At 35.6% G+C, this 20,591-nt stretch overlaps 1 protein-coding gene across 11 annotated transcripts in view; it reads right to left on the bottom strand.

The window, feature by feature from the left end:
* PMCA (plasma membrane calcium-transporting ATPase 3) overlaps positions 1-20,591 on the bottom strand; it is a 218,925-nt gene that overhangs the window by 109,294 nt on the left and 89,040 nt on the right. Inside the window, exon 1 of one of the 11 annotated variants that reach the window (XM_073089667.1) lies at positions 8,272-8,566. The exons of the other annotated variants lie outside the window; for them this stretch is intronic. The gene's annotated coding sequence lies outside the window, so the exon portion shown is untranslated. Of the gene's footprint in view, positions 1-8,271; positions 8,567-20,591 lie in introns of those variants that run through there. 11 annotated transcript variants of the gene reach the window in all.

Raw genomic sequence — 20,591 nt, 5'->3', positions numbered from 1 at the left:
AAAATGGTAATATTTTTGGATTATGTTATTATGCCCTTATGTTGCTCATAGAGATCGGTAATAACATTTGTTTTACATTTCAATTGTAATTAATACCTACTTTTGTTATAAGTATATTACAAAAATTATATACGCATGTGTTTGGAATAATTGTTTACCACCTTTATAGGTATATTGCTCCGGTACCTGATCTGAATTTGAAGTCATCGATTTTATTTCTGTGGTTTTGAAAAAAAGTATAACTTCAATAAATACTGCAACACCGTCAAAGTCTCATTATGTAAATATTTAAACTATGTAACGCATTACCCACAAAAATAAATTTATTTTTTACTAGCTGACCAGGCAAACTTTGTACCACCTAAAAACTATTTATCAAATATATTTCGTATAAAATATAGCCTATGTTACTCGTGCATAATGTAGCTTTCGAATGGGGAAAGATTTTTATAATCGGTCCAGTAGTTTTTGAGACTATTAATTACAACCAAAAAAACAAACAAAGTTTTCCTCTTTATAATATTAGTGTAGATATGTAAAACGTATAATGTAGTTTTGTGGGATTAGTAGTAGTTAAACTATAATAGTTTAACTACTATCCCACAAAACTAAACGCTAATACTACCCCAATGTGAACGTAACCCGTATCCAACTTTAATACGTTGTATGTTCGCACGCAAAGTTTTTCCTTTTAACGGCGTGGCTTTCCCGGTTTCTGTACCCATTCATATATTTCACTATACTGGCCTTGCGTGCGTACAAAGCTTAGACGGGTTCGTGAAAATTAAAGTGCTTTATGACTATCTATACTAACTAGTTGCATGTGTAGACAATTTAAGTAATTTCTGTCTGAGAATCTAACGTAATTGTTGTTTATTAAATTGTTTTAAGTTCAGATCAGGTTATTTTATGTTGAATGTGGCTGTACTGATATGTCTGTTTTATAATAGCTCTGTTAAACGATTAATTTCAGTTGGAAGGGTATGGACAGTAAACAGAGACTAATATCTTCTAACAAGAAAATGTAACCAGTTTTGACAATTGAAATGGTCACTGTCATCTATTTTCGTGTTTGAAAAATATTAAAAAACTGTAGTTTTTAGAGCATTTACGAACAAAACGGTATTTCTCCGCAGTTTTTCTTCGATTTCGTGTTTTTGACTCACTTAACTACACATGGCGGCATTGTCCCGCGTAAATTACGCTATGGCAGCCATTAAATGGCTGACACATTATGGCTTCCTTCAATTACAAGGCGGTGAGAAATCTCACTTATCTTTAAAGTTGACAATAATAATGTATTTCGAGAGCGAACTTATTTGATATCAACCTTAGGTGGAACTCTTGTTGTATCCTATTTCTGCCTTATAACAGCAGTGTTAAGCGCTGCTGTGTTCTGGTTTGAAGGGCGTGGTAAGGGAGACATATTTTTCCGAGGCGTTCCAGCTTAGTCTTCAGGGCTAGCGGCGCATTGGTGCCGACCTTAGCTAGGAATATCTAATCCTATCTGGAGTTGATTACAGATGTCCATGGGCGGCAGTAGCCACTTACCGTCAGGTGGACTGCATGCTCGCCTGCTACTCCTATATCATAAAAAAAAAACATGAGGCCACTATCAGGCAAACTGCTTGCCCGTTTGATACCATTACTTAAAAATACAACAGTAACATGATTTCATTGTATCCCGCACTTAATAAAACCACATAATCCATTGTTAGTTTAAAAATAAATTTCTTTCACTTTAAGAATACGAACAAGACCATTCCCGTATAGTTGTCTAGAACTAATTCCACTCAACGCTAGAACCGATCCAGCGTTTGTTTCAGAAAATTAATACAATGGTAGACACAATAGTGGAATTGTCCTTGTGATGCTTTGTAGCAATTATTTCGAAGTAGAAAATGTACAGTGCACAAACAAAAAGTGAATTAAGATTCTGCGAAAACGCTACAGCGTTATAAATTCTATTTATATTTTTTCCCGCTGATTAACAGAAGTTTCATTTTGATTAACAGTTAAAAGCTACGTATGAACAATTCTTTATAATAAAGTCATTAAAATAGATTTCAAAGCAAACTTACCAAACCTTTACCCATATAAAACTAAGTACCTCAAAATATTTAGTATAATCCGTATAATTTACTATCAATGCATATTTTTTTCAGCGTTAGTTATCGCAATATCTATTTTTCAACGTCGAAACTCCAAATATCGCAACACGTCGAAAACTCACAACATTCAAGATTTTTTTTTTTTTATTTTTTAAAAATCGTCACAATTCATATAAAGAAGCTGGCAACCCTAACACTGCCAAGGCGTTACTTAAAATCCACAAAAACTACAAACAATATTTAAACGGAATGTACGATAAATTAATAACATATATATTTATAAGCAACCCTGCTAACCCGCCACTGCCGCTGCGTTACATGTAAGACACAAAAAACTATATCGTTTCACAAGAAAACACTTAACACTTGACACACTTCCTCGAGATGTTCTTATTTTAAACTGCCGTTATTTACATTGTAATCAAGATACGTGCGTTACTGTAGTCATTAAGGACATATACATTACCTACGTACGCGTACGTGTATAACATAATGCACGAAGATGTATAATTAAGTAAATATTATACAAATATTTAGACAACGATGTCTGCTTTAGCGTTAAAGACTAGCGAGCGGGCCGTTCTATTAATGGGTTCCGTCGTTTGAATAAATGAGTCATTTGGCAACGTGCGTGAAAAATAAAATGGGATTTTTAAATCTTTATATTCTTGAGAGCTTACACGATACATAAATATATGATTTCTAAACATATAAACTATTAGTGATAATAAAACAATATTAAATTATTATTAAGAGATAATTTTTGTTTTGTCTCATGAATTATCAGCAGCAACAATTAAATCAGATGTACTGCACGCTCATTTGAAATTTGAATAAAATAATTTATAGAATTTTTTTGTAGGAGTAAAATTCACATAATGTTGTATTAAAGGAAGAGGAACCCTAAAAGTATATTAAATATAATACATCTCCATGGCCGTTTAATATTTGAGGATGGATTAGTAAATAATATTTAAGTCGTTGAAAAAATAGGAATAAATGAGATCTTAATCTCTTATGAACCGCGTTATCTAATAACGCATTGAAATTATGACAATGCGACAAAAATCTGAATAGGCCCTCATTACTTTTTTTAGTAACTAAAGTAGAAAAAAAAACATGTAGTCCACCTGCTGGTAAGTGGTTGTTCAGACATCTGTAATTCACTGTAAACAGTATTGAAATTTTACTTGACGTCAGTCACAATTGCGTTGCTATCCCCTAACGACTAAGCTTCTTTTAACAGTTAGTTTGACCATACCCTTTTGAGCAATGTAGCGCTTGACACTGCCGTTATAACTCACAAGATGCGCCTTTACCAAAAAATCTACGGTTTTTGAGAACCGCCTAAAAATGCCTTTCCTAAAACCTACATGTATGACATGACGAAGTTACATTTTTTATTATTTCCTCCATAAAAATGTTATTTCAACTGTTGTCATGTGCGATAACTTATAAAAAGCATACGAGCGAGGAAATGAATCACGCGAGTGATTGTTCACCACGCATGACTATTGTGATGACTTCAGTTACTGTGGTGTCCGATTTAAAAATATACATGTCTAAGGTACGTACGATTGTATTCTCGCTGACGTATACTAGTGACCTATATCACATAGGTAGACTATAAATAAGGTAGGAAATCATGTGTAAGGTAATTATTAGTCATGAAGTCGTCTGGAATACTTCTCATACTACTCGGCACAGGTTTCCTTACAACTTACGGGGATGTTAAGAATATTATACAACTTTCTGGAAGAAAGATTTTTGGGGCCAACTTGTGGTGGATTCAGTATCCATCTACAAGGCCCTCAAGAACACTTATAGCATGACAATATTAAAAGTGAATTCCTGGGATTAAAACTCTTACACCAGAGATCGAAATGTATACCACTAGACTATCACTTTCCTTTATTCATATCCATGAGAATTTACTCCACCATTTCGCCTGCGTCTTATTAACAATCCCCTAAAACGATTCGATATACATTGCGCGCTATAGACATAAGTAACCCGGCATATCGAACGCGTACCAAGCAGTGTACGCGCGAGATAACCGCCACAACGCTATCACAAATTACATAATAGCACCCGTTTACATTAATGTGACCGCAGTACCATAGTCGTATGGCGTTTTAGAATATGTTATGATTTTATGTTAAGGAAGTTAACGGTGGTTTTATGGAGCTGAGGATAGGGATGAAGATCATTTTGTAGTAGAGGAGACAGAAAATAAATCATTCTACAAAATACCATGACGGTAACAGAAAAGCTAATAGAAAATTATTTACATAAACCTTGAAATGGAGGCAGATTTTTACAGATTTCAATTAATCGAAGAGGGAGACAGACCACAGGATAAAATTGCCGTTGCTAATAGACATTTTGCACAACTATATAGAAGACTCACCAGATTACAATGACACCTCTTTTCACAATTTTAAGAGCGACATTAATATAATTCCTACTTTGTAAGTGCCGCCGTTGGCCTATACAAATAAATATATTTCGCTTCGAATAATGCCAAACTTGTCTATGGATCGATTGGAGACTAATGATCACAGTTGGTAAGTAAATTCATGGAACTAGGAAGAAAAATCAACGTTGTCTCATTGCTAAAAATAGTAAGCATCAAGGGATTTTAAATTTATTTTTCAAGAATATCTCATATTTCAACGTCTATAAAAATCTGTATTTCTTCGGTAAACGCATTTTTTTCAATTTCTTTCACATCATAACCTAATATACACTCTATAAAATCAACATTCATGCCATCATAGCCTGCTCCAATCCGATCTGTAATCAAAACCTCGTCAATCAAGTAAAACCCGAATCCAAATAATCATTCAGTTTGACAATTCCATTCCGAAATCGCGGGTTGCGTTTCATCTAATTTCGGTTGTGTGATTTGCGCAAATGACATGTGTGTTAACATGTCCAATAAATTATTCCGCTACTTTGCATGCTGTAGCGAAACTAAAATCGCCTTCAGATGACGTCATGTAACATTCGTGTGCCATCACGTCATCACTGACAACTTTGTCGGAATCTTAACAACCGGTTAAGGGCCCGAGGCCCCAAACATGCTACTTTTAGCATCGGTGATCGTGGATTAGCGACCATTATAGTCAATCTTTTCATTTCTTGCGTACCAATGACAGAAATGTGACAGATTCTGAATACAACTTCTTTGGGCGTGGATGTAAGAAGCAGTGTCTTCCTTCGAAATAAACGATTACGTTTACTACGGTGATGACCGTTCAGGCAGAGCCGTGTAGAAGCTACATGGAAGTTATTAGTCAATACCTATCTATAAAATGTCTATGAACAGTGGTGGATTTTTGAGATTGACGGATTTAATTAGTAGTTATTGAGTAGTTCCTATATTATGTATTTCATCATCATTCAATAACCGAGGACTTGTTCATTCACATGTACAACGTATTGTGATTAAACATTATCCTTGGATTTATGATATTAGCAAATATGACGTCATAATAGCTATGGGATCACATATGAGGCGTGTGACAAGGACATGGTTGTAATCAAAAATGTATAAAACGTATGTGACGTGTGTGTATGTCATAGCCCCAAAAGTTACTAATTAACATTTTTATCAATAAGCCTATTTAATGAGAAATTAAAATAAGAATGTAATTATTTTGTGTTATTCAAAGTAATAAAGTTTTATGTTTTATTGACGTCATATGATACCACAAGAAACAATAGCGTGACGTTATTAGAAAAGTAATACAGAGGCTGATTAAAAATTATGTTACGCTTGTTACTAAGGCCTTAATACATTTAAAATGGAATTATAACGACCTATAAATATACAACTACTGATAGATATATTTATTCTACCGTGTTCACGTTGAAAAGGTTTTGTGTGGCTAACACTACCAGGCATTCTAATTCCTACCCATAATTAACAATCAAACTATCCAATGTTTTTCCGATGATCGAAATTTTTCAACTTCTGCCTGCTTGAAATTACATTGATTTTACCATTATAATTAGCGTTAGCCTTATTAATCTCAGGAAGGATTCTGATCTTCTCAATCTCTAGAATTATTTTCAGATCTCCAATAAATTCCAGTATTTAGTGCTCAGATCTTTCATGGCAAATCTTCGGATTTTCAATTATAAAATCTTGAAAATGTATAGAAATCAAATATAGTAAAGAAATTTAGCGTACAAAACAAATGTAGCTAAAAGTAAAATCAAACCAATACATGATTTTTATAATTCTTCCATACTAGAAGTAAAGCAAAACACTCCAACATTAAAACCCACTACTGGAACCTCGATAGCTACATAATTTTCCAGTTCAATATCGAGGTGAAGCTGTGAACCACTGGCTCGTAAACCGCAAGCCTGCTTTCTATTTTTATTCGTATGATAATTAAAGCCCCGGAGTGCATAGGTATTGACTTTACACTTGATAATGTTTAACTTCATGGAGAAAAAACATCAGCTCGGGTTTGTCAAAATGAAATATTCTAAAATTTGCAATGTTTTCAACATATATAAGAGACACTTTCCAAATTTTAAAATAAATAGTGTGTAGACGATGATAATCATTTGCTTTATGCTGGACCACTAGTTTATTCTACAACGTAGGAAACAGAAACCATACATTTTACCATAAAGACGGTGCATGAATCCAATGCTTGAATCAATACATCCACTACATTTTTCTATTATAGATGCTATTAGTATATCCAAGTATACAAAGAGATATGACAATAATAATGTAAGTAAAGCGAAACTTTCTAAAAATAAGAAGACCCCTACAAATAATCTGATTCAATACATTAAGGGTCGTGACATTTCTCGTCTTGTATCAAATATCTTAGCATGTCAAAGCAAACAATACGCCGAATTGGATTACTGTGACCTCGGCGAGAGATACGATCGATGGGAACACCAATTCGTATGTCAGTCCTAAACCTTTTTTTAATATTACACCTGAAAAGAAGGGTTTAGAAACATATATACCGGGCAAAGTATATAAAACCAAACTTGATAAAAATGCTTACAAGAGAGAATTCTTTAAGGTTTATGATCCTAGGCACCCATCAGACGAACTTGGAGTTCCAGATGTTGATGCAATAAAACTGAAGAATACTTACAAAACAGAAAGGGCCGACCCAAGTGAGCGTAGAGAAACGTCTAAATCAATACATTAGAAAAGTGTAGTTCTGTGTCAGATATCTGGCATGTCAGAGCAAACAATAGGCCGTATTCGATTACTCTGACCTCGGCGAGAGACGATCGATGGCAAGACGAATTCGTGTGAGTCACTTCACCAGCATACCCGCCTTACTTGGCTCGTGGTACCTATAACTATTACGCGTCTAGACAACCGGCGTCGCCCGGGCGGCGTCTATGGAAATATAATGATTCTGCAGCGACATTTTTGCTGTGGCAATATTTTCACCATGGCAATTTCAGGATGGAAACTAGGCCAACATATAATCTGGAGAAAAATAACTATACTCTCTCCACGATCCCGATTTGGTGAAGGCCGGAAATTAGATCTCGGAACCTTTGCGATCGACTTTTTTTATGGAAATGAATTTCTTTTGTAACAATTCATTATATTTTCAAGTTTTTATGTCGTTGATTTTATAATATTGGCAACTTTGTGTAAACCGTGGGTTGAAAATACCCGTGAGCGTCAAAATTAAATTAGTCAAATATAATATTCTTTTAAACCGAAACATCAAGCAGATATACGAATGTGAAAGCAACGTAAACGTGATACAGAAAATTGAGTAGGAATTTTAGATTTCGTTATATCGGGAACACGCGGTACGTACTCGATAGCGATTATTTTGCCGAATCGAATGAATCGATTATAACATTACATTTCAGCAGTAACAAGTTGATTGGATCAGGATTCATTGGATATAAAGCAATTAAAACGTTTACAGTTTAAAAGTGTGTCAGCTGTGATGTAACCAATATGAAGCACGATAATTTGGAACGAATCCTCACAAGCACACAATGGTATGGCTATAAAATAATAGTAAACGCAATTTGAATGGTCGTAATGAGAAAATGTGTAAATGAAGAATATAATGTTTTATTCAACAAAGTAGTCTGGATTTAAATTTTGGTTTCGGAGTTTTGGAACTGAAAATTGTGAGCATACCTGAAGTAAGGACAGCAGTTACAAGATGAGAGAGTATATAGGACGGAAAATTCGAAGAAGTGCCGTTGTTCGCCGTAACGCCTCTTATCTCCATATCACTTTACACGGGCACCTAATTGTCCACTAAAGCGTAGCACCGCGTACATCGCTAAAAGCGACTTTGGAATCCTTTCACGCAACAAATTTGTCACCTAATTCGTCAGGCACTTGAGTCATAATTGGTTGTGAATTTTCGCGCGGTACCAGGGGGGCACACATTATATTATGAAATAGTAACGGGGACACGTGCTATCGCGGCAGAGAGGGACGGATTCACTGAACGTCCTTGGCGAGGGGGCGCGCGGGGCGCCTGCGGCATCAGACGTTTCAATCATCCCCGGGGGGAAGGGGACGGGGATATGCGCTCGGGTGCGGCGCGAGCGAGAAGCAAAATGCCGTGCTATTGACCGGCCCGCAGACCACGCCCACCCGGGTGAGAGGGGCGCGCTGATGCTCCAAGTGAAAATCGAACGTCGGCCCGGGCAGACGCGGCTGGTTCAGCTGCTGCATCAAGGTTAACTCGACTACTCATGCACTTCCTACAACCCTCTACGCAAGCCTTGACGCCCTAGTACTTCTTAACGTCAATTAGAGCCGACTAGTACCAGAATAGCTGAAGTATTAATGTAGTGGTATTCTTAAAGAAGTACGAACACGACTGTGCTCTAATATAAAATAACTGTTCGATATTCCAATTTTGGCACACAAATGCTGGTTGCAAAGTCAATAGAATAAAAGGCGAAGAAAAGTATCAACGTAGTTTTCGTAGTTTAGTATAAGACGACATTATATATGAAAACCAGTAGTTCCGGTTATAAAAAAAATCGACAATGAAATTGGCTAACCTAGTTATGGAAATGAAATATGTAGTTCAGATTTGATTTCATTTTGCTTTTATTTTGCTTTGATTTTATTTTGCTTTTGTTATTTATAAGCGCCAAGTTTCAAAATTAAAATGGGTCATAATAAAATATGAAAAAAATAGAACATAACATTAACCGTTACAAAAATAATTTGTCACAAATCACGGCATAATACGCAGAACTGTTGAAAATGATTTAAATTTTACCTGCTCAAAAAATAACAAACAAATATTTCCAAATGGAAAATAATTACGAAACTAATTTCAATTGTTCTATAACAAGTATCTACAAATGCAACTTTGGTTCCCGAGAGAGAAACGGGACATGCTGTCATTAAAATAGATACAGATGGATAATTAAGAGCACGTACAATTTCAGGGCAGCTTTCGGGTAAGCCCGAGTGCCCGCCCGAGTGTTACGTAACGACCTACCTTACCACAACGTAATTTTGTAAGCATTATACGATTTCCGTCTACCCGAGAAGGTCTTAGTGAAATTTATTTTTAGACCAACATTTTCGCTGTCATACTCATGATAACTTGGTATCATGTTCCTAAGTTATATTACGCTATTTTTTGGTTTGGGCTTCGGGTATTTTTAAAGCCCTGTCCTGAACTTTTCTTCATTATACTTCTTAAGGTTTTTAATAAATGTAGTACAGAGGATGGACTAATTTGAGGAGCTGAAAAATTAATAACAAAGATAGGAAAATTTGGATCCTAGATTTGAATCCGTACATTGGAAGAAAATAGTAGGGATCTTTGGACGTGCGCGCTAGCTCATAAATTAGGCTATAGTTATGAAAAATTGTCCATTATTATTTTATTTAATTATAAATAATCATAAATGTGAAAATTGGAATGTTTGTTTGATCTATGAACACATGCGCATTCGAGTGAATTTTACTATTGAGGTTGATTATATCATGATACAGGGCATAGGGTAATTTAAACCAGAAAAACATTTAAGAGATAATTAAAATTTCCATAAATCACGCAAAGTTGCGAGCGAAAGCTAGTAACTTAATAAGATCCAACTTAGCTTAGTCGTATTTCTTCTCCACGAGTACATAAACACCAGTATTTTTAGCGCAAGATAATATTTTCTGGCTGAAACATTTTTTGCTGTATCCATTACTGTTAGGCGTTTCGAGACGTGAGCATGATGATATAACGTTAATACTACATTTCGTCCGTCCTCTCGCGGATGATGGAAGATATTTTTGGAGCATTTACATGGCACTTCCTATATCTAGTGATACAACTTAATCCCGTTAAGCTTCGCTACGTATTTTGGCAGCCGTTGGGCACATAAGAAACGATACGTTACTGCCAAAAGATACTGTATATGGGTCGAGCGTATCCAATTTTCGATGAGGTTTTTGTTGCTTAAAAGGAAACTATGAATACGTATCTCCTTTGTTGAGAAAGACGTGATCCATAATCATTTGAAATCATTTATTAATAGTAGCTTAAAATACTTCTAAATAATTACTTTGGCTGGATATATATTCTTGATGCTCTTCCCTTAAAGAAGTATCGGGTACTATTACCAAATCAAAACTTAGGTATATATTGTGGATGTTGGACATTGTCAAAATCATCGAAGAAGATTAAGCACACCTAGTATAGAGCTGTGAACATCCCAGTGCAGTGCATTAAGTCACAAACTTCGCCTTTCTAAATATTCTACTCAAATCGGATGAAATTGTGGCAAAATAGACAAAGGCTGAATGAAACCCGAACATTTTCCACTTTGCTCGTTCCGCTCCCAGGCTCGTTCCGGGCGACGATTGCGGTAATTAAGCGGAAAGCAGCTCCGAGTCTCACAGTAACATTGGCAGTTTGGGCAGTTTTAGGGCTTTCGGACGCCATCGTAAATCTTTGACGATGTGAGCGGAATATGTTATTTTTGGGGATATTTTTTTTAAATTTATTATGAATGAATGTTATAATTATAACTTACCTACTGCATTGGATTCTTCTTGTTGATGAGTGTGGATAGAAATCTTATTGTAGATACATACGAAGGCCGTGGCCGTGATTCGAGAATCAAGGAAGTTTTACAGAAGTATAATTAATTAAAATCATAACTTTAACTTCCTAATGAAGTAATCGAGGAAAATGAAATTTTAAAATATTTTTCTTAACAAACCAATTCATTAAAAAATAACTAACATTTCTCTGACATATCACGATTTATGTGTATTATAATGCTGATAACAAACAATGCAAAGCTAATAGCACTCAAGAATGTCACGGTAATGGGAACAATGGAGAAAGCATGAAATCAAACCCACTAACGGTAGTAAACTTACTAACATTTAGCTAGCTAGATATTAAAGCTTGCGGTGGAACATTTGAGAACATTAAGATATTATTTCTACTCACGTATTATTTTTCATCATTACCAACTACGATTTAAAACCCAACTAGTTTATATATAGACACGCGGAAATAGACCAAATTAGATAGACAATGATGAAGAAATTAGATGAACATCAAGTACGTTACGAATAACGAGTCTATTTAAGATTAGGTTTAATAACCACGGTCTTAAGTAAGATCTACAACTTATGTATATTGAAGACGCTGTAATATTTCGTATATCGGATTTCCTCACCACTTTCGGATATCAATTTGAAAATAACATATTGATTCTTTACTTCTTTCAATCATTTAATAACTAGAAGAGTTATTAAATGATTGATAGAAGTAAAGAAACCGCAGGAGTCAAAAAAATAAGAAATAAGATTCTCACGGATTACGAGAATTATCTGCCGCAGGGCGTTAACCCGAACTTGTTTGTATGAAAGTGGTAAAACCTGTCCTTAACCAAAAACACACCTTGACCCGGTGACTTTATATTCGCTTCGATGAACGACAATTAAATTTTACGACAGTCTCACCTTTAAACGAAAATTGGCACCGAAATTCGCGAAGTGATGCAATTTCAATTGATTTCGATTAAATTTGGATTAATACCTTAATTCAATGAACACGGATTTCATTTAGTTGAATATTGAAATTAATACCATCTGATATATAGCCTTAATGAAGTAATTTAAGATTATTAACGCTTTTCCACATTATTTTTCGAAATTAGTAAAGATTACCTAAATTGGATGTAATATAAAAATACTACTTTCAACTTAGTTTTATTAGATCAACAATAATTTAAAAACATAAATATATATTAACGATATCTTACCATATCAACGGTATTGATTTGGTAAGATACCGTTGGTTTATTAGGAATTTCACATTATTGCTGTTTATTTTAGGAACAATTTGCTATATTTAGTACAATATTGAAATTATCGCTATCAGCCTTAATGAGGTCATCTTCATCAAATTGAATATTTGTGTTACTGTTGATTAGAGTTATATTAATAACATTTCCACATTATTGCGCTTTGTATTCATAACAATGAGTGGATATTATGAGTGCAATTAACTCGACAATACATTAATGTACAACAAGTCAATAACATAATTTTTAACGCCTTATCTACAATGACGTGCTTTGTCAATTGCGAATGGAGCGAGATTGTTACAACGGGTATTGTTATTCATATTCATATAATGCGATAGATCTCTCTGTTAAGTTTTCAGAGTTGAATCTCCAAGTTGATCTGATCTGTTTTCTGAAGTTGCAACAAAGAAGTGTTCAACAGTGACTAAAGTCGGACAAACTGTGGGGTTACTGAATCTTATATATAAAATTCTCGTGTCACAATGTTAGTTACCGCACTCCTCCGAAACGACTTTACGGATTTTCACCAAATTATATGCATATTCAGTAGGTCTGAGAATCGGCTACTATCTGTTTTTCATACCCGTAAGTGATAAGGGTCGTTCACCCTTAACATTTTTTTTATTTATATGGCAACACAACGTTTGCCGGGTCAGCTAGTATTTTTATATTATCATGTTTACGAAATTCAAAATGACTTACTAGTTACTACACATTGAATTAGCACATCAGCGAAACACTAGTATAAAGCAAAAAAATGTAGGAGTGTCGCTACCTCCGCAATCAGGCCACAAATATGTCTAGTACCTCTCTTTTCTTTTTCACGTCCAGGGAAAACTTGTTCTGGTTTCTTCTAGAATTTTCCATTTTACTTTTTGTCACCAGTCCTTGAATGTTAGAGCCATTTGAATAGGACCAAAGACGTCACCTTGACGAACTAAATAATGATGAAAAGTGAACGAAATTTCCAAGTACTGAATACTGCAGTAACTGAGTTACTTTCGACCTTTACTACAGATACTTATTACTACCTTGTAAAGGTACTACTAACAGTTATATATGACGTTTAACCTTGGCTGTAATAAAGAGTTAAGTATTTACTTTACCGCCTGAGCAAGTACAGTCTTGCGTGTCGGCTTTCTTTAAGTAAATAAAGTATTTACTTTAAACGCACAATGGTTTGACATATTGATTTTTGGTACAATGCCGGTACCTTAAATATTTGACTTGCTTCATGTTTGGTGGTGTTTCGACTCGGCACCATCGTCACACCTATTGGTACTCGATAATAGCAGAGTTAGACGCTGCTGTAGGCTGATTTTGAAGGGTGTGGTAAGGGAGACTTACTAATCCGAGGCTTTTCAACTTAGTCCTCAAGGGTAGCAACGCATCCGTTGCCAATCTCAAGTAGAAGTCTAATCTTATCAGGGATTGATTATAGGTGTATATGGTCGGCATTCACCACTTACTGGACTGGAGAAGGAATGCATGCTTTAATATTATAAGAACAAATGTTTGAAAGTGGTGATACAACCCTTCGTTGTTCAACTTGCTACAACATTATTTATGTTTAGAAAGTTGGTAGTGTAACTATGTTACGAACGGGGAGGTACCATCGCCACACCTATTTCTACCAAAAAAATATGCGTTTCGGTGTTTGTGGATGCTAGCTGACTTGCATATGAGGCGACCATAGTTCACAGTGGTGACAAATCTGCGATCAGTCGGATAGTCCCCCAGTTCTATATGCCATAGGCATGATGACAGTATTAAAAATCAAAGAATAAATAATTTAAGTAAACACAATATATTGAAGGGATTCTCAAAAATAACCTACCTACTTTAAAAAAATCCTTTTAACATTTATTATATTTTCAATAAGTATAAAATACTGTAGTTGGCCATCTTGTCTGAAACGCTAATCAGGGCGCGAATGATGTCATTTTTGGGTATGTCACTGAATTGCTTGAAATTTTGTATGAGATGTTCTAGTGTGACGTCACCAACGGACGCCATGACACCCGCGAGCGTTTTCGCGCTTAATTCAAAATAGGTATAAAAAGATGCTATTGTTTTCATTAATACAGAATTTATTGCGGAAGTAATACGATTTTTGAAATCAGTACACTGATGTACGTACATTATAGAAGGGATTTTCAAAATTTGTCATCACGCCTATTGGTTACAGACCTACAAAGGCGGAAATATTTACTTTTCATCAGGTGGATTGCTCGTTTGCTAATTCTATCAGAATTCTACGTTAAAACATGCACTGTAGTGACGTATTTTAATGACTGCGCCGCTATATCCTGAACAGATCTCAGATTGCGCATTACTCAGAGGCAATAAAATTCGTCTTAAGTTCCATACGCACCAACCCTGTGACGTGTCAACCTGTCAAACTGTCAATCTATGTGAAGACAAAACGAAAATATTTTTTATTTTGAAACTGTAAGCCGAAATAACAGTCAGGGGTGTCACATTTGGGTTATTTCTTTATTTTCGTGTTCTTTCTATGAAATGGTTTTAGCAAACGATCATGCAGCTTATCTGACGTTGAGTGATCGTAGTCACTTATGGAACTCAGTTATTTCCCCAAAATGCCCTGAGGACCACGAAACGAGGATCATATAATAAATTATAACTCTGCGTCGCTTCCCTAAGGCGTTAGGTACCTTTTTAAGGTTCCCCCCCTCGTGAACAAAAAAGGTACCTATATAGGAACTGGTGAGTATATCCGTTACTACGCCATGAACACAAAAGCACTAACATTGCTGTCATAAAGCAGTAATAAAAGGTGACAGTGCCCCTGTAGTCAATCAACGAATTTGGATATTTATCATTTGGGTTTAATTTCTATATCAATGGACAATAATAACCCTTTTCTGAAAGGTGATCTGCATACTTGTTTACAAGAAAATGTAACAGTAAAATAGGCATCAAATATTTTTGTTTATTAATAGCATTGTTAAGCGCTGCTATGTTCTAGTTTAAAGGGTGTTGTAAAGGAGAAATACTTTTTTACTATTATATTTTTAGACTTGAAAAGAATATATAAGATTTTATATTAATACTATCGCGGAATTCAGACATTTTCAGAAACGTGGTTTTGTTATAACCACGATCCATGCAACTGGGTCGAAATATAAGCAAAAGAAATTTATAAAAACGCGTATCGTGAGTAGCCGTCACATTAAAATTTTTAATAGGTTGGTTTTAGAAAATCTAATAGGGGTACGCGGGCATACATTTTTTTCTACCTAATAATAACAGTGTTAGGTGCTGCTGTGTTCCGGTTTGAAAGGTGTGGTAAGCGAGACAGACTTTTCCGACGCATTCCAACGTAGTTCTAAGGGGTAGCGGCGCATTTGTGGCCGACCTTAGGGAATCTGTTCTTGTCTGGGTTTGATTGCACATGTCCGTGGGCGGCAGTAGCCACTTATCAGGTGAACCGCATGGTCATCTGCTACTTTTATATTACATAAAAAAAACTTAATTTCAGTCACCAGACAGTGCGCAAGACGCTTTAGTAAATAGTTATTTCACGATTGTGTTCTTGGCAAGCTATGTGTAACCGATTGTTTCCGTGGACTGTACATCGTTTTATATCACACGGATCATTTATTCTGTAAACCGGTAAAGTGGGTCAGTGATTCGTTATATTATTACTTTGGATACGACGTCCATTACTGTCCCACTGCTGGGCAAGAGTGAGTGAAGAGTGGTCTCTTAGTGACAGGGGTTTGGGCCCATGATCCAACACTATGACGGCGGTTCTGTAGATTCACACTCCGTTGAGAACTTGTTTTATTTTTATTTTTAGGCGAACAGTTTTCTTCACCGTTTAAGCAAATGAAAGTTGATTGCTAATAAGCACAGTTCAAACACATTTAATGTGTTGAAATCTATCAATTCTCACTTGGACACCTCGTGGACCAAAACCCCTTTCACTCTGAGAGGAGACCCGTGGAGTGTGACTGCAATGGGTTGAAGACTACATACAATGAAGGTGGTAGAACCCTTTGTGGTTCGACTACGGCGGCACCACCACCACACCTATTTTTGCCTCATAGCAGTGTAAGGCGCTGTTGTGGTAAGGGAGACATACTTTTCCGAGACGTTCCAGCTTAGTCCTCAGGGGTAGCAGTGCATCTACCGACCTCAGCTCAGGTAGGTATATTTAATCCTATCTGGGGTTGATTAAAGATGTCCACGGGCGGCAGTAGCCACTTACCATCAGGTGGATTGCATGCTCGTCTGCTTCTCCTATATTATAAAAAAAAACACAACTTTTAAAAATCATAGAGCCTAGAATTTGAACCTTGGGCCTCCGATTTATCAGGCCGAATTTCTAACTACTAGGGTATAACTGCTTTTATTATTACTTTACGTATCCCATACTTATCTCCCGGGTATTGTTACCGCCGATCTTTATCCGGGATAACGATACCAATGGGTCTTTACCCATATTACCATAATTTTCAATTCTCATTCATACACTTCGGAGTTTAACGGCCATGAGCTTATTTTATAGATCTCTTTTAAGTACTAGCCCCTCGGGGCTTATTTATTAATTTGAATAAACATTTTTCAATTGCTTCGAATAATATTAAAACTGGGATATTTAGTTTGACACAAAAGTATTTAAAGATCCGCCTACTGTCTTCACGCCGAAATTGGTCAATTCAAGTCGGTTAAGAAAAAATACTCAAAAATCTGGGCTAATGCTAATGCTAATCTGGGCTAAAGGCAATGAATGTATAAGGCATTCATTAAAATTTAACTGCAAAATATATTACTACATTTACACAATCATTAGGAACAAGATAAAAAATAAAAAACACAAATAAAAAAAAAAATCTGTCGTTATCCATACTCTATTACATCAACTTTGAGATAATTCCAACTAGATTTTGAAAAAAATGGATTCGAACCCGGGACCTTGCAAGCCAGCGACCACTAAACCAAAGAAGTCCGCCGCATTCACGGCAAATAAAACCGTAAGAGCCTGCACTTGTCATAAACCCAACGAACCTTGCAAAAAGGGCAAAAAGGTAGCCCCTTGTGTTCCTGTCACGTTTTTGAAAGTTTTTGTACGCTATTTCCAAGCTGTGGCAATTCATCACGTCGACTGACGCGAAGCGCCTCTGCATTGTAACTTTGGTACCTACGAATTTATTTTGGTTTCCGCAATTTAATAGCTTAAGCGCTGATACTAAAATTAGTTTTCTTTACGGAATTTAAGAGGTAATGATTATAAGATAATAATAACGCTTTCTATACTCATAGTCCGTCACTATTTTTTTTTGTGTCGTGGTGTTATGGTCACATACAAATACTAATACACACCCTCAGAGCCAGAACTGAAATCTAAATGTATTTTTTTGATATTTGTCTGACCGAGGATTAAATCCGGAACCCACTGCGTGTCAGTCCGTTATGGTGGCCGGCCGTCATCAATAAATCGTCGGATAAATTCATTCAGTCCACTTGAATGGAAGGTAAAGTTCCAATTCAAAATGTTTTTGGGTCTACTTGAGGGGTTACCTACTGTTGCATTACCACTAGAATTAAAAAAACCTAACTATCTTCGTATTAGGTTTATAAAATAACCAAAATCTATTACAGATGAAAAACAAAGAAAAAATAGATACATTAAAAGCGACTTATTGTTAAAATCAAAACATACTAAAAAGGCATACTCAAATAGATACACTATGTTGGTGTATTGCGTAGTCTACAGATTTCTATGTTCTCAGCGCAGTCAACCCTCTGACCACTCCCTTGTGAGTTAAACACGAGTTTATTTGAAATTTGTTTTTGCGAGTTCCAATGTTCTCGATTTTTATACAGAAGAAACTTTGAATTGGTTTTGTTTTACGATATTGTTATTGCTTTGTAACGATAGATACAAAACAAAGATGTTGAAAAAATACACTTATTTTTCCCAATATCTGTCTGAAAGATGAACTAATGTTAAACATATATAATATCTTAATAGTAAATACCATAGATTAGTAAAGATACTTCGCCGCCTTAAAATTGAATGAAGCCACAAACGGCTTATTAGTAAGTTCTTTTTTTGAATTCTTGACAAATAAAAACATTATTAGAGAAAATTTACGAATAAATAACTAATACTGCGTAATATACATAATAAATAAATAATTATTTCAAATATTTTAGGGATATTTTAGCACGGAGACGTGGCAAAACTTTTTTACGCAACTATTTCAACTCTCAAAACTGGGTACATTTTCTTGTTAGGAGTGAGTAATCTTTACCAATCTATGGTAAATACATAATGTATGAAATTTTCAACCGGTTTATTTTTGTACGAAACGCTTAAAATATTTATTTATTTATATTATTTATACAAAACATGTAGTTGATTTGATGGTAATTGACCACTGTAGAACATGTAAATTGTCATCAAATTGAAATGACAGAGTCAAAACAGAGTTCTACAACCTTTATATGACATGTACAATCAGCTTCAGAAATAGATGAATATTTCAAATATACCCAAGCGTTCCTAATTAGATGAACATCATCAGTAACGCGTCAAAAGTAGCTGAACACAGAATGTGCAAAATAGCAAACGTCACTTTGTGATAAGTCACTGTTCAGTTATTTTTGATACTGTAGTGTTCATCTACTTTTGAAACTTCACGACGTTCATCTAATTGTGGTGCTAGTTGTGTTCAGCTACTTATGAAGGCTTGGGTATATACATAGGTATTTTTGGAACCCTAATATGTTCATCTACTTTTGGAGCTGGCTGTACATATACATATTATCTTATACATATATGCAAATTATGACAGATATTACGAACTTAATATGTATCGAAACTAGTTTGGCCTGCGATAAACATTCATAAAGTCTCATTGAAAAACGTATAGAAAATAGTGTAGGTATGATTGTACTATAGCAATAATAAGGTAAGGAAAGGTAATAATTTTGAAGGTGGTAGAAGCCTTTGCGATTCGACTCCGGCCGCACCACCGCCACATCTATGTGGGACATTAATGGGTTGATGACGTCACGTGACGATTCCTATCACATTCTAAATTCAAGTTCCATATATAGTTTTAGCCAGTCGAAATAGAGCGGAAGGGGGAAGAACGCATTCGCCAAATTGATACAAATTGAGTTTTTCCTTTTTACGTACAATATCGTATTTCTAAATGTACAACGAGGCTGGTGTTCCAGTTTGAACACGATCGACGTGTAGGAGATGCTTTTGACGTGCCCATTACGTAACTTTTTTTATAATATCGAAGGTGGTAGAACTCTCTTGTTCGACTCCGGCGGCATCACCGCCACACCTATTTCTGCCTTATATCAATAGCTTTAAGCGCTGCTGTGTTCTGCTTTGAAGGGTGTGGTAAGGGACACATACTTTGCGAGGCGTTCCAGTTTAGTCCTCAGGGGAGCGGCGCATCTGTGGCCATCCCCAGGTCGGAATATCTAATCCCATTTGGGGTTGATTACAGATGTCCATGGGCGGCAGTAGCCACTAACCATCACGTCAACGGCATGCTCGTCTGCTATTCCTATCACTTCGACTTAAGAACCTACCGAAAAAATAAAAAAAGTGCACTCCACATTTTATCCCATAAAACAAAAAAAAATAACAATAAAATACAACCGACTTCTATGTCCACTACAAAGTAAAAAATAATTGAAATAAATGTTGGTTTAGTACATATTTCTGATGTCTGCGCTCAATATATTTAGTTGGATAACGATGTAAACAGCGTGTCTAATATGAGAACTTCCAGCTTGTCTCTATACAATAAAAAAATAATTATTGAAATCGGTCCACTAACGGCGGAGTAATTCGTGTACATACATAAAAAAAAATTAAAAAAAAGATACCGGCCGAATTGATAACCAATTCCTTTTTGAAGTCGGTTAAAACGTGTGGAAACCCTACAGTAACGTGTGGGCCGGCCTGTACTACAATGCAAACATGTATGAAAGTTATTTATGCGTTCTGACAATAGGCCAGAAATATTTTTGCTGGAGTCGTTAATATTATGTACATTGACGTCAAGGTGAATTTTATATTCTTTTAAATAAATAGTAAGCTTTCTACATTTGTGGTTTCTTCACTAGATTTTCCTGCATTTTAGGTATCATGCGAAACATCAGGAG

This window comes from Epargyreus clarus, unplaced genomic scaffold (assembly GCF_041222505.1).
Source record: "Epargyreus clarus isolate Ecla_fem2 unplaced genomic scaffold, WU_Ecla_fem_2.2 ptg000031l, whole genome shotgun sequence".
NCBI lineage: Eukaryota > Metazoa > Arthropoda > Insecta > Lepidoptera > Hesperiidae > Epargyreus > Epargyreus clarus.
This window is presented reverse-complemented; position numbering and strand designations above follow the sequence as displayed.